General features: G+C 39.2%; 1 long non-coding RNA gene and 1 pseudogene across 1 annotated transcript in view; one reads left to right on the forward strand and one right to left on the reverse strand.

The window, feature by feature from the left end:
- The first annotated feature begins 1651 nt into the window (after positions 1-1651).
- LOC111540981 lies at positions 1652-4284 on the forward strand (annotated as a pseudogene).
- Positions 4285-10888: 6604 nt separating this feature from the next.
- The window catches only part of LOC111540935, a 112742-nt gene continuing 107369 nt past the window's right edge, over positions 10889-16261 (reverse strand). Inside the window, exon 5 of the long non-coding RNA XR_002731120.2 lies at positions 10889-10947. This is a non-coding gene — a long non-coding RNA (uncharacterized LOC111540935). The remainder of the gene's footprint in view (positions 10948-16261) is intronic.

Below are 16261 nucleotides of genomic sequence, written 5' to 3' on the forward strand. Positions count from 1 at the left end.
TGCTATGATTCTGTGAAGAAACTCATTGGTAGCTTGATGGGGATGGCATTGAATCTATAAATAACCTTGGGCAGTATGGCCATTTTCACGATATTGACTGCTTTAAAGTTCATATGGAACCAAAAAAGAGCCCGCATTGCCAAGACAATCCTAAGTCAAAAGGACAAAGCTGGAGGCGTCACGCTACCTGACTTCAAACTATACTACAAGGCTACAGTAACCAAAACAGCATGGTACTGGTACCAAGACAGAGATATAGACCAATGGAAGAGAACACAGTCCTCAGAAATAATACCACACGTCTATAGCCATCTGATCTTTGACAAACCTGAGAGAAACAAGAAATGGGGAAAGGATTCCCTATTTAATAAATGGTGCTGGGAAAATTGGCTAGCCATAAGTAGAAAGCTGAAACTGGATCCTTTCCTTACGCCTTATACGAAGATTAATTCAAGATGGATTAGAGACTTAAATGTTAGACCTAATACCATAAAAACCCTAGAAGAAAACCTAGGTGGTACCATTCAGGACATAGGCATGGGCAAGGACTTCATGTATAAAACACCAAAAGCAATGGCAGCAAAAGCCAAAATTGACAAATGGGATCTCATTAAACTGCAGAGCTTCTGCACAGCAAAAGAAACTACCATCAGAGTGAACAGGCAACCTACGGAATGGGAAAAAATTTTTGCAATCTACTCATCTGACAAAGGGCTAATATCCAGAATCCACAAAGAACTCAAACAAATATACAAGAAAAAAACAAACAACCCCATCAAAAAGTGAGCAAAGGATAACAGACATTTCTCAAAAGAAGACATTCATACAGCCAACAGACACATGAAAAAATGCTCATCATCACTCGCCATCAGAGAAATGCAAATCAAAACCACAATGAGATACCATCTCACACCAGTTAGAATGGCGATCATTAAAAAGTCAGGAAACAACAGGTGCTGGAGAGGATGTGGAGAAATAGGAACACTTTTACACTGTTGGTGGGATTTGTAAACTAGTTCAACCATTATGGAAAACAGTATGGCAATTCCTCAAGGATCTAGAACTAGATGTACCATATGACCCAGCCATCCCACTACTGGGTATATACCCAAAGGATTATAAATCATGCTGCTATAAAGACACATGCACACGTGTGTTTATTGCGGCACTATTCACAATAGCAAAGACTTGGAATCAACCCAAATGTCCATCTCTGACCGACTGGATTAAGAAAATGTGGCATATATACACCATGGAATACTATGCAGCCATAAAAAAGGATGAGTTTGCATCCTTTGTAGGGACATGGATGCAGCTGGAAACCATCATTCTTAGCAAGCTATCACAAGAACAGAAAACCAAACACCACATGTTCTCACTCATAGGTGGGAACTGAACAATGAGATGACTTGGACTTGGGAAGGGGAACATCACACATCGGGGCCTATCATGGGGAGGGGGGGGGGGGGGGGACTGCATTGGGGGTTATACCTGATATAAATGATGAATTGATGGGTGCTGACGAGTTGATGGGTGCAGCACACAAATATGGCACAAGTATACATATGTAACAAACCTGCACGTTATGCACATGTACCCTGGAACTTAAAGTATAATAAAAAAAAAATTAAAAAAAATAAAAAAAGCTGCTATGAGCCATGGTAAGGACTTGAATTTTTATTTAAATTCTTATTTCATAAGGTAAATGAAGCCATTTAAATATTTCTAGTAGGAAAGTAACATCACTTTATATTAAAAGCAAATAATTTGGCTGCTTTGTGGAGAATGGATTAGACAGAGATATGATACCTGGGTGATCCTCAGGAAGGTTCCACAGACATTTTGGTTGAAGATGTTGAGGGATGAGTGACAGTTGGAAGTGAGATGGAGAGAGGAAACCAGGGTTTACAATGAATTAATAGACTTGTGAATAGGAGAGGGTGAGAAATATCAAGAATGACTTGGCCAGGGTTTTCTGGCATGAGCATGTGAATAGATGGTGATTGGTGATGAGATGATAACTTTGAAGAGGATAAAACATAGTAATTGACGTAAAGTTCAATTTTGTACACATTATGTTTGGGATGACAATGAACTCTTACATTTGGAAGTCCAATCGCAAATTGGCTGCATGAATATATATTGAGAAAGGAAGCCTGGGCAGCAGACATATATTTGGGATAATTGAGGCACAGAGCAGAGACAAGGAGGACATTTTGGGTAGACAATAATTTCAAAGGTATTAGTTGTGAAAGTGAGTGGAAAATGGGTGATTACTAGGAAGAAATGAGGGGGCAATTAAGAGGTTTGCTGAAGTTTGTGATTGTTTCCTATGATAGTAACTCCCCAAATTGATCCTCAGGGAGGAATATGGTTGGGACATATTTAAATGCTGATAGGAGCGACCTACATTCCTGATACACTTGGCTGCATGTTGGAATTGCCTGAGTTTAAACACATGCTGATTTGTAAGTTCTACCTGCACAGTATCAAAATTAATTGATAGGTTTCTTCTGAGGAAAGGAATATTTTAATGCTTCTTGATTGAATCTAACATACAGCAGAATTTGAGAATCTGTGGTCTGAACAGAGATTTAAAAAAATCCATGTTAAAATATAGAAGGGCAAAACCAAGAGAATAAAGTATAGAGAAGTGTGACATTCTGAACCCTTGGTAATAAGTGAGGGGTTCCAGCCACAAGGAAAGGCAGAGAACTGAAATAATGCTTGAGTGTAGGCAAGAGAGGAGAAGCAGCTTAGAATATACACAAAAGATGTCATCACTTGCACAAGACAGAATCAATCAGTGGGTGGGAATATTAAGGAAATACTTCATGGAGGACAGGGTGCAACTCACTTATGGAAGAAACTGATGGCTATGACCTGGTAGAGAGAAAGCGGAACCCATTTTTTACCATTAGAGAAAGATTTGAACCAATGTAAAAAAAAATATAGACACAAGAAAAATAAAAGATAATATCTAAAAATTAGTCAAAGATTTCTGTGAGGGAGAACCTGGAACTCATGACAGATCTAGGGGTGTTGCCAGACTATAGAAGGTCTGAAATGTATCCTGCTTTTTTCTGAACTTTCCAAATCTTTGGCACTGGAATCTAAGTATCATTGTCTCTCCTAGTTTTAGATATCAACCACTCCTAGTCTTCACTTCTCCCAGCATCTCACCTCAATCCACCCAGGTTGATTTCCCTAAAAGTCACTGAGAAACCCTGATAGGGGACTTTGGGACTAACATCTCAAGTACTACCAGCTTTACTCTAACAGGCTTCCCAGAGATGAAGGACCTGGAGCACTGGCTGGCTGGCTGTCCTTCTGCTGCTGCTTTATGCTATTTCCTTCCTGGGCAACATCCTCATTTTCTTTATCATAAAGGAAGAGCAGAGCTTGCACCAGCCAATGTACTACTTCTTATCTCTTTTGTGTGTTAATGACCTGGGTGTATCCTTTTCTACATTGCCCACTGTACTGGCCGCTATATGTTTTCATGCCCCAGAGACGACTTTTGATGCCTGCCTGGCCCAGATGTTCTTCATCCACTTTTCCTCCTGGATAGAGTCTGGCATCCTGCTGGCCATGAGCTTCGACCACTATGTGGCCATCTGTAACCCCTTGCGCTATGTATGCCACAGTGCTCACTGATGTCCGTGTGGCCCACATCGGCATATCCATCGTCATCTGCAGCTTCTGCATGGTGTTCCCACTTCCCTTCCTCCTGAAGAGGCTGACTTTCTGCAAGGCCAGTGTGGTACTGACCCACTCCTACTGCCTGCACATAGACCTGATTCGCCTGCCCTGTGAGACACTACCATCAACAGCATGTATGGCCTATTCATGGTCATATCTGCCTTAGGTGTAGATGCACTGCTCATCCTTCTCTCCTGTGTGCTCATTCTACATTCAGTGCTGGCCATCGCCTCCAGGGATGAGAGGCTGAAGACACTCAACACATGTGTGTCACATGTCTGTGCTATGCTAATCTTCTACATGCCTATGGTTAGTGTGTCCATGGTTCATTGATTTGGGAAGCATGCTCCTGCATATGTGCATAAGTTCACGTCTCTGGTCTATCTCTTTGTACCTCTGATGCGCAACCCAATTATCTATTCCATCAAGACTAAGGAGATTTGCAGGAGACTACACAAGATATTACTGGGAAATAAGTTCCGATCAAGGAGAACCATCCTAGAAAGCCTTAGAGGTTCTTTGTTGTTGCTGATGTTTGCATGTACCAGGTTAGTCCTTTGGAGCCTTTCAATCTCCCTCTAGACATACACCTACAATTGTGTACCTGCCAGTAGTTATATGCGTTAGCCAGGCTACAACTCGTAACTTAAAACATCAGGCTGCCCTATGTTGTAATTAACTGTGTCACAGGTTGCCACAAGTGACTTCTCTCAGACCCAACAAGAAAGAGAGTCTTGAATTGAATCCTTTTTGTCCCAATGTACTAGTAACATCTATGCTTTCAAGCGATTCTCAGAAACAGACAAAAACGAATGCCTACATTAGTTATATGTTATAATGTAGATTATGTTACCTGAGATCATATCAGCCCAGAATATTTAAATAAATAATTATTTTGAATATCTTTAAACTCAAAAACTAAAAAATACATCATAGCTGTGACCAAGTTTACACTTTTGAAATAAGAATACTCCAGAGTTCTATAAAATGGAACAAAAATAGAAACCATACAACACATGGAATTCAGAAGTTTAGTACAAAGAAAAATGTTTTATGGAAAAGCCACATGCTGTCATCCTTTGGGCATGACTGCAGAGAGGACTGAATGACTAGAGGCAGCTAATGAGACCTCCAAATTGAAGCCTAACAGAGGTTGTTGATTGATGGAGTGGCAAGTCCACTTCAGTGGCAGTGGTTGCTTGGCCGCATAGTTGGCTGAAATCTGGGCTTGTGTCCTGCAGTGAGCAACCCAGATAACAAGCTTAAGCACCTGCTTGAGCAGAGGAGGGATAGCTGAAAGCTGTCAGCAAATTTACAGAGAATTAAAGCCACAAAGAAAGAAATCCTCTGAAAAACCATGCCAAGAAAACACAACCCAGACCACACAGGCAGGCACGCACTTAGCGGATTTAGAAAGAATGATATGTGGACTTCAACTGGAGAGTAAACAGGCAGGGGACAGGCCATGGAATAACTCAACTCCGATGGATGATTAGGGAATGAAGACATGTAAGAAAAAAAATTGCTTTTTAAAAAGCAATAGCTAATAATTTTTTTTTCCTCATAGAATCATGGAATAACTTTTCTAAAATAAAGCCATAGGGATCAAATAACATGATCATTTGCTAACCATAGCTGCAGTATAGCCTTGAATTACTCCCAGACACACCCTGAATGTCTCATTAAGCAACCAGGAGAGAAAAGCAAAACAAAATTATAACTTACAGATGACATCTTCGGCAAAATCACATGACAGAAAAATCTTGTCCCTAATTGGACAGGACTGTATACTAAGCAAAAATCTGGGCAGATGGTTTTGAGATTGACTGGTGAAACTTGGAACAGTACTTGCAGGCTCTAAGTGATCATAAACATAAGAGGATAAAGCAGTGCTGTGGTGGTCCTCAGCATTTGAAAATCTCAAAAATGTCCAGCAAATAAGCTCTTCCAAAAGGATATAGCCTCAGCCCAAAGGAAAGCACATTAAAACAAATGAAGATCCACTTGCACAAGAGAGAAAGAAGGCTCTGATGGTAGAGGAAAGGACTTAGAGAAAGCAGACACAAGAAAGTGATGCAACAGCTAAATACAGCTTCTCAAAACCTGTGGAGTTCTAGGGCTGGAACAGAAGGAAGCAGAATGTCCTCCAGGACCAGACTTTGCTCTAATACACAGAAGTGGCCTCAAAGAAAGTGCTACTTTGAGCCATTTGAACAGCAACAGAGGGACCCCTAGAGCTGCAAAACTATAAAAGCTACTCTGCCATTGCCTCTTCCTCCAGGGGATCCCACAAGTCATCCCAGAAAGCTATGCTTATTTATACAGAGAGATAAAAAAGAGATATGTGCTAATTCTATACACAGTTATGAGCAAAAAAAAGAGAGACATTGATGACAAAGATGAATCCATGGCACTTAGGGCCATGCTGATGATAGGAATCTCCGTCTTTTTTGTTTCAAGTCTCTTTTATTAATCCTAACATTTCAATGTCTGCATCTGAATATCAGAAACCACATTAACTTCAGTATTTTTTAGTCTTAAAAAATGCAACCTTTCATTTCCACTGAAAAATTGAGAATTCTCACAATAAGGCAAATGAATGGGAAGAGTGAGTCCTTCTGCAACACTAAAAAGTATTCCTATCATTTATATCATCACATATATGTAAATATATATATATATATATAGTTTTACTATTGTCTAATGAATATTGCCTAATTCCCTAATTAACAGACTTATGAAAAAAGCCTCTTCTTCATTAAATAAAATACATTTATTCAAACTGGTAATATAAATATTTTACAGTGTATTATCATCTAAGTAAATGATAAATTATCAACCTGTTTATATATTTTATATGAATTGAAGTCTGAGAGGGTTTGTTAACAAATTATTTTGAAAAAAATCTAGATATGTTTTAAAATAAGGTCAAATTGTCCAGTTTATACAAATTGTCCAGTAGTCTCATAATTCTTTTCCATTTTATAATCATAAATGTTTATTTCTACATTATTTGTAAAAATGTTCTTATTAGATATTTGAATTCTAAATGTTGAATTGTATTTCCTGTTGAATGCAACTATTGATCTCCATACTTTGTTGAATACTTGATATGCGAAATACTTCCATTCCTGTAACCCAGTTACGTAGATTTTGAATCTATCTTTTTTGAAGGAATTTCTTTATTTGAGTTTCAGATTTTTCCTTTTACTTGCACTTCAACATTTAGTCAGTATTCATTAACTTTCTACTTTTTAAATTATACTTTATGTTCTAGGGTACATGTGCACAATATGCAGGTTTGTTACATATGTATACTTGTGCCATGTTGGTGTGCTGCACCCATTAATCGTCATTTACATTAGGTATATCTCCCAATGCTATCCCTCCCCTTTCCCCCTACCTCACAACATTCTAATTCTCAGATTTTTGTGTTAAAATCACCCAATGCATTTTGTGTTCACAATATATATTTGCTTTTTCAAATATAGAAAAACCTACTTGGCAAATGATTAAGTTCTATTCTGTTTAAAATTCACTGAATAATTTGTCCCAGTCAGAGACATTAGGTTTAGCTATTAAGACTAATTAAAAACTGACTCTCAGTCATGGTTGCTTATTGTCTGTTTATCATTGTAAAAAATCTGTTTCCTCAGCTTCCAATTCTGGGGTATTTGCCTTAAATACATAGCACTGTGGTTGGTCCTAAGCTGTTGTGCTGCCCTCATACAGTGCACATGAACATTAACATGTTCACCAGTAACACACTGCCCTCACAGTGCAGCCATTCAAATCATGGTGAGGCTTTGTAAGAAGGAATTTAAAAGCATTTTAAAAGGAATATTTAGTTAGTAAACAAATCCAAAGATATGTTGATATATCCCTCCTATATCTCTTTAGATAGGTTTCTCCCATAAACCTTAATTACTAAATCTCATAATCACTGAGTCTTCAAATGTAACACTGGGATTGGCACATAGTAGGTTTCAATAAATATTGTTTTGTGAAAAAATAAATGAATGAACTGTTATATTCCTTATAAGCAAACAAACAAAAACCTAAACAAAGCTGGGAGGAAAAATACATAACCATCAGAATTATACCCACTCACCAAAATATCTTCACATTGTGTTAAAACTGGGATTGAGTCCTCTTTTATTTCACTGAGCAGTGGTTTCCATGCTCATGGATAGGAAAAATCAGTATCGTGAAAATGATCATACTGCCCAAGGTAATTTATAGATTCAATGCCATCCCCATCAAGCTACCAATGAGTTTCTTCACAGAATTGGAAAAAACTGCTTTAAAGTTCATATGGAACCAAAAAAGAGCCCACACTGCCAAGACAATCCTAAGTCAAAAGAACAAAGCTGGAGGCATCACACTACCTGACTTCAAACTATACTACAGGGCTACAGTAACCAAAACAGCATGGTACTGGTACCAAAACAGAGATATAGACTAATGGAACAGAACAGAGACCTCAGAAATAATACCACACATCTACAGCCATCTGATTTTTGACAAACCTGAGAAAAACAAGGAATGGGGAAAGGATTCCCTATTTAATAAATGTTGCTGAGATAATTGGCTAGCCATAAGTAGAAAGCTGAAACTGGATCCTTTCCTTACTCCTTGTATGAAAATTAATTCAAGATGGATTAGAGACTTAAATGTTAGACCTAAAACCATAAAAACCCTAGAAGAAAACCTAGGTAATACCATTCAGGACATAGGCATGGGCAAGGACTTCATGTCTAAAATACCAAAAGCAATGGCAACAAAAGCCAAAATTCACAGATGGGATCTAATTAAACTAAAGAGCTTCTGCACAGCAAAAGAAACTACCATCAGAGTGAACAGGCAACCTACAAAATGGGAGAAATTTTTGCAATCTACTCATCTGACAAAGGGCTAATATCCAGAACCTACAAAGAACTCAAACAAATGTACAAGAAAAAAACAAACAACTGCATCAAAAAGTGGGCAAAGGATATGAACAGACATTTTTCAAAAGAAGACATGCATATAGCCTACAGACACATGAAAAAATGCTCATCATCACTGGCCATCAGAGAAATGCAAATCAAAACCACAATGAGATGCCATTAGAATGGCAATCTAACACCAGTTAGAATGGCAATCATTAAAAAAGTCAGGAAACAACAGGTGCTGGAGAGGATGTGGAGAAATAGGAACACTTTTACACTGTTGGTGGGATTGTAAACTAGTTCAACCATTATGGAAAACAGTATGGTGATTCCTCAAGGATCTAAAACTAGAAGTACCATATGACCCAGGCATCCTATTACTGGGTATATACACAAAGGATTATAAATCATGCTGCTATAAAGACATATGCACACGTATGTTCATTGCGGCACTATCGCAATAGCAAAGACTTGGAATCAACCCAAATGTCCATCAGTGACAGACTGGATTAAGAAAATGTGGCACTTATACACCATGGAATACTATGCAGCCATAAAAAGGGATGAGTTTGTGTCCTTTTTAGGGACATGGATGCAGATAGAAACCATCATTCTCAGCAAACTATCACAAGAACAGAAAACCAAACACCGCATATTCTCACTCATAGGTGGGAACTAAACAATGAGATCACGTGGACTCAAGAAGGGGAACATCACACACCGGGGCCCATTATGGGGAGGGGGGAGGGGGCAGGGGTTGCATTGGGAGTTATACCTGATGTAAATGACGAGTTGATGGGTGCTGATGAGTTGATGGGTGCAGCACACCAACATGGCACAAGTATACATATGTAACAAACCTGTACGTTGTGCACATGTACCCTAGAACTTAAAGTATAATAATAATTAAAAAAACCTGGCATTGAGTAAAAGAGTGTGACTTAATATCTCTGCTAGGAAGAATGAAGGCTGAGAAACACTTTAGGGAGAGTATCTTGATTAACATGGCTGGCAGTAAATGATATATCCAGGTGGTCTGATAGCCAGCACTGCTGTTTGCATTTCTATTAGTTGAGATCAGTATGTCATCTATACCTTTAATAAAGCCTATCATGCACCAATGCTTTGGATAAGTTACACATGCCTCCAGAAATTTATAGAAAGTTTTGGCTGTCAATTATACTTCACATTTGGAGTACTGGAGGCTTGTGCAGCTATTCATTTCTGCAAATATTTATGGGTTGTCAACTGACACCTGAATTGTACATGTACAAATCAAACGAACTAATTAATGCCTATTCAATGGGTAATTTATTCTATTTATTTTCATACACATTTTTGATGGACAAGTCTTCCATGCATAATGGAAACAAAGAAAAAATCCTTTATAAATATGAATGAAATCATACCCACCTACCCCTAATATGACAAAACAGTGAGACCAAATCTTGATTTCTGACATACATGTCAAGTTACTATTTGCTTAATAGTCCTCCTGTTCCCTGCAGAGGGTAATTTTTTGGAATAGATTCTTGATTAGTTTTTTGAGGTTAGGAAGATGAGAATTCACAAAGTAACTGATGACTTTATACGCTGTATGCTGTTTCTAGGAATCCTGAAAGCATTTACAAGCAAATGCTCTCCTCAGTTGTCTGGAGGGCATCTGGTTGCCTGTGTTCAAGTGTACAAGCACCAACAAGTAGATTACTTCTTATCTGAGAACAAAGTTAAACAATAGAGGGTCCTGAGTCCAAAGCAGTGCATGAGCCCAGGTAGAAAATGTGTCCAGTTGATAATGGAATACTGGAAATCCTCCTGATGAGGAAGTGCCCTTGCTGCACATTACTCAACTCAGAAGATAAACTCTGTGCCTCTGCTGCCATTTATTGTTTTTTAAAACACTATCTGGCTGAAGAAAACTTCTCATCCAACTGAACTATAACTGCAAGAGCAAACAAGTTCTTGCTGTAGTAGAGCCGATCAGGTCTGAAGGTGGCTTAATTGAGGTAGGTCAGGACCTCTTTGTGGTAATCAGAAAATGAGGCTGGTGGTCAGTCATCCTAGGGACATACCCTCTTCTACCAAATTCTCCTTTTGTCTTTCCCCTCTTGCCTGAGTTTACACAGGAATTAATTCCATAAAACTCCAAGCAACATGGATTTGTATGTTTTTTTCATTCTGCATTAGATTCTGGTTTTCTTAACCCTTCTGTTGGTCTTACCCATGAAACACAGAGATCAAGAATTTCATCCTACTATAATTCTTCTGAGTTTCTCTTCTCTCTCTCTTCTCACCATCCTGCCCAGCACTGGCCCTGGAGGGTGAGAAACATACCCATGACAGAGCAAGACAAAAACATTATTACTCAGATATTTTTTCCATACACCTTAAACCTATGTTCAGTATTTGATTGAACATAGTGAGCCTAAAAAATAGAAGTACAAATTTTCTTTGATTAGGGAGAGAGCCATGTGGTTAACTAGCCACAGCCAAGAGGAGCTTCTCCCATGAAGAGACCATGTCATCAAGAGACCAACACACCCTGAGTGGATCTTCGGAAAGAAGGCATCCAGAGTGGATACAGGAGGATACTGAAACAGGGAGAAGCTGGAAGCCTGTATGGGGTTGCCGAGCACTAGGACTCCTTTCTGGCCCTGAGTGCTGGTAGGGAAGGGATGAAAAACATAGGCATGTAGTGACCCACTCTTGCCACAGACTTTCAGGATCCTACCTGCAGGAGAACCCACAATCCCCATGGGCATTTAAGTTGGCAGGGAGAACTGCCCAGAGAGTTGGCAGAGACAGAAGTGTGTGCAAGGTCCCAAGGGTTTGGCATGGGAAAGGCTGCAATGGAGTATGGCCATGGATGCTCATTCCTCCAACGCTTGTCACACTCCTCTAGGTGACTTTAGCCTTAGTTAGCAGTGGGACCTGGAGAGAGCAGAGCTCTCTTGCCTGCAGGACACGGCAAGTCTGATCTGAACGCGACCTTGTCTGCCAGCCTCTCCCAGGGTCTCCACTTGGCCTCACCACCTTGCAGTGCAGTCTCAGCTCTCCTGCCAAAATACTTGCCAGTGGCTGCTGCCATAGCTTTTTTTCTGGCAACCCCTGCCATCGGAGCACTTTTGCAGATAGATCCTTGCAGGTGTGCACCTGCCTGCAGCCTCTCCCAATGGCATGCACTTGCCTGCACCCCCAGGCCTGCAGCCTCTCAACATGAATAGGAAGACCCATCATCACCCACCCAGTGCACATGAGCACTGGGGACACCAGTCATTTCATTGGTGTGCACTTGCCAGGGCCCTCACTTGCCACCCCACCAGTGGGTGAGCCACTTGTGCACCCTCATCCACAGCCCCCAGCCGCAGCCAGCACACACTCATGTGCCCCCCTGCCACCCTGCTGTTTGAGCATGTAGCCCAGGAGTGCTGAGCTGAACCTTGGCCCTTTGAAAGCATCTACAAACAAAGTCAATCAACTAAACTAAACTTATATCACATTTAAATCATCAAAGGCATCAAAGAATATGAAAGCAAAAGCCCTATTCAAAGGATAGCAACTTCAAAGATTAAGGGAACATAGGCCAACACAGAGAAAGAGCCAGGGAAAGAATTCTGGTAACTCTAAAGGCCAGAATGTCTTCTTACCTACCAATGGCTGCACCAGCTCCTCAGCAATGGTTCTTAACCAGATTGAAATGGCTAAAATGACAGATAAAGAATTCAGAATCTGATGACAAGGAAGCTCAATGAGATACTGAAGAAGGTTGAAACAGTTCAAGGAAAGCAGTAAAATGATGCAAGAGTTGAAAGATGACACAGTCATTTTAAGAACGAACAAAACTGAACTTCTGGAAATAAAAAATTCACTAGAGGAATTTCTTTTTTCAAAACATTTAGGTTCAAGGGTATATGTGCAGGTTTGTTACATAGGTAAACTTGAGTCATGGGAATTTATGGATTATTTTATCACCAAGGTACTATGCCTAGTACCCGATAGTTAATGTTTTTGATCCTCTCCCTCTTCACATCCTTGACCTTCTAGTAGGCCCCAGTATCTGTTGTTCCCTTCTATGTGTCTATGTATTTTCACCATTTAGCTCCCACTTATAGGTGAGAACATGTGGTTTTCTGTTTCTGCATTAGTTTGCTAAGAATAATGGCCTCTAGCTCCATTCATGTTTCGGCAAAGGACATGATCTCATGATCTCATTTTTGATGGCTTATTTTTTATGGCTGTGTAGAATTCCATGGTGTATATGTATGACATTTTCATTATCCAGTATACCATTGATGGGCATTTGGGTTGATTCCATGTCTTTGTTATTGTGAATAGTGCTACAGTGAACTCATGTGTTTTTATGGTAGAATAATGTATATACCTTTTGGTATATACACAGTAGTGGGATTAATGGGTTGAATGGTTTTTCTGTTTTTAGCCCTTTGAGGAATCACTACACTGCTTTCTGCAATGGTTGAACTAATTTACACTCCCACCAACAGTGCATTAGAATTCCCCTTTCTCCACAACCTCGCCAGCATCTGTTCTTTTTTGGCTTTTTAGTAATAGCCATTTAGACGGATGGGAGATGGCATCCCGTTGTGGTTTTGACTCGCATTTCCCTAAAGATCAGTGATACTGAGCTTTTATTTCATACGCTTGTTGGCCACCTGTATGTCTTCTTTTGAGAACGGTCTGTTCATGTCTTTTGCCCATCTTTTAATGGTTTTTATTTTTTTGTAGATTTGTTTAGCATGGAAGAAAATATCTACAAAGCATACATCAGACAAAAGTCATTATATGAGGCCAGCATCACCCTTATGACAAAACTTGGCACAGGTACGATATATTCCTGATGAAACTAGTAGGCCAATATTCCTGATAAAAATAGATGAAAAAATCCTCAACAAAATACTAGCAAACTTAATCCAGCAGCACATCAAAGAGCTAATCCCCCATAAGCAAGTTGGCTTTATGTTCCTGGAATGCAAGGATGGTTCAGCATACACAAATCAACAAATGTGATTCATCTCTTAAACAGAACTAAAAGCAAAGACCATGTGACCATCTCAGTAGAGACAGAAAAGGCTGTTAATATCATTCAACATCCTTTTATGTTAAAAACACTCAATAAACTAGGCATTGAAAGATTATACCTCAAAATAATAAGAGCTGTCTATGAGAAACCCACAGCCAGCATTGTACTGAATGGACAAAAGTTAGAAGCATTCCTTTTGAGAACTGAAGCAAAGCAAGGCTGTTCACTTTCACCACTCTTATTCTGCATAGTATTGGAAATCCTAGCCAGAGCGTCAAGCAAGAGAAAGAAATAAAAGGCATCCAAATAGGAAGAGAGGAAGTTAAACTATCCCATAGTTTCCAGATGACATGTTTCTGTACCTAAAAAATCCCATAGTCTTTGCCTATAGGCTCCTAGATCTGATAAGGAATTTCAGCAAACATTTAAGACAAATTGATGTACAAAAATCAGTAGCATTTCTACATATCAATAACATCAAAGCTGAGAGCCACATCAAGAACTCATTCCCAGTCAAAATAGTTACAAAAAGAATAAAATACCTACTATTACAGTTAATTGTACAGGTGAATGATCTCTATAATGAGAATTACAAAGCACTGCTGAAAGAAACCAGAGAGGACACAAATGGGAAAATATTTCATGCTCATGGATAGGAAGAATCAATTTTGTTAAAATGACCTTCCCAAAGTAATTCAGAGATTCAACATTATTCCTATCAAACCACCGATGACATTCTTCTCAGAATTAGGGAAACTATTTGAAATTTAATATAAAGCAAACAAAAAAGAGTGCAAAGAGCCAAAGCAATCCTAAACAAAAACAACAAAACCAGAGGCATCACATCACCTGATTTCAAACTATATTAATTACAAGGCTACAGTAACCGAAGCAGCATGTTACTGGTACAAATAGACCAATGGAACAGGTTAGAGAAACCAGAAACAAAGCCACACACCTACAACTATCTGATCTTTGACAAAGTCAAAAATAAAAAGGAGTGGGCAAAATAATCCTTATTCACCTAATACACAATGCTGGGATAACTGGCTAACCATACCCAGCAGATTGAAACTGGACCCCTTCCTTTCATCATACACAAAAATCAATTGAAAATAAATTAAACACTTAAACATGATACTATAACTAAAACTATAAAAATCCTAGAATAAAACCTAGGAAATACCATTCTGGACATAGGCCTTGGGAAATATTTCATGATGAAATCTCCAAAAGCCATTGCAACAAAAACAAAAATATACAAGTTGTACCTCATTAAACTAAAGACCTTCAGCACAGCAAAGGAAGCTATCAATAGAGTGAATAAATAACATACAGAATAGGAGCAAATACTTCCAAACTATGGACCTGACAAATGTCTAATATCCAGAATCTATAAGCAGCTTAAATCAACATGGAAAACACATAACTCCATTAAAAATGGGCAAAGGACATAAAGATATCATTCCCAAAAGAAGACATATACGTGGCCAACAAGCATATAGAATAATGTTAAACATTATTAATCATTAGAGAAATGCAAATCAAAACCTCAATGAGATATCACCTCATACCAGTCAGAATGATTGTTACTAAAAGATCAAAAAATTACAGTTGCTGGCGAGGTTGCAGAGAAAATGGAACATTTATACACTGTTGGTGGGTATGTAAATTAGTGCAGCCACTGTGGAAAGAAGTTTGGGCATTTCTCACAGAACTTAAAACAGAGCTATCCATTGACCCAGCAAATCTATTACTGTATACCCAAAGGAGTATAAATCATTCTACCAAAAAGACACATACACTTGTATGTTCATTGCAGCACTATTTACAATAGCAAAGACATGAAATCAAACAAGGTGCCCTTCAACAGTGGACTAGTTAAAGAAAATGTGGTACATACATACCATGGAGTACTACGTAGCCATAAAAAGAACAAAATCATGTCCTTTGCAGCTACATGGATGTGACTTCAGGTCATTATCCTCTAGGTGAATTAATGCATGAACAGAAAACCAAAACCATCTTTTCTCACATACAAGTGGGAGTGAAACTTTGAATACACATGGATACAAAGATAGGAATAGCAGACACTCAGGCCTACTTGAAGGGGCATTGTGGGAAGAGTATGGGGTTCAAAAAACTACCTATTTGTTACTATGCTGTATTAATTCATTTTCACATTGCTGTAAAGAAATAATCGTTCTGCAGGCTGTACAGGAACCATGATGCTGGCATCAGATTGGATTCTGCGAAGGCCTCAGGAAACTTACAATCATTGTGGAAGGTGAAGATGGAGAAGGCACACCAGATGTCCAGAGCAGGACTAATAGAGACAGAGGTAAGCAGTGCCATATATTTTTAAACAACCAGACTTCGGAGGCGGAGCAAGATGGCCGAATAGGAACAGATTCAGTCTCCAACTCCCAGCACGAGTGACAGAGAAGACCGGTGATTTCTGCATTTTCAACTGAGGTACTGGGGTCATCTCACTAGGGAGTGCCGGACAATCGGTGCTGGCTAGCTGCTGCAGCCCGACCAGCGAGAGCTGAAGCAGGGTGAGGCATCACCTCACCTGGGAAGCGCAAGG

This window comes from Piliocolobus tephrosceles, chromosome 13 (assembly GCF_002776525.5).
Source record: "Piliocolobus tephrosceles isolate RC106 chromosome 13, ASM277652v3, whole genome shotgun sequence".
Taxonomy (NCBI): Eukaryota; Metazoa; Chordata; class Mammalia; order Primates; family Cercopithecidae; genus Piliocolobus; species Piliocolobus tephrosceles.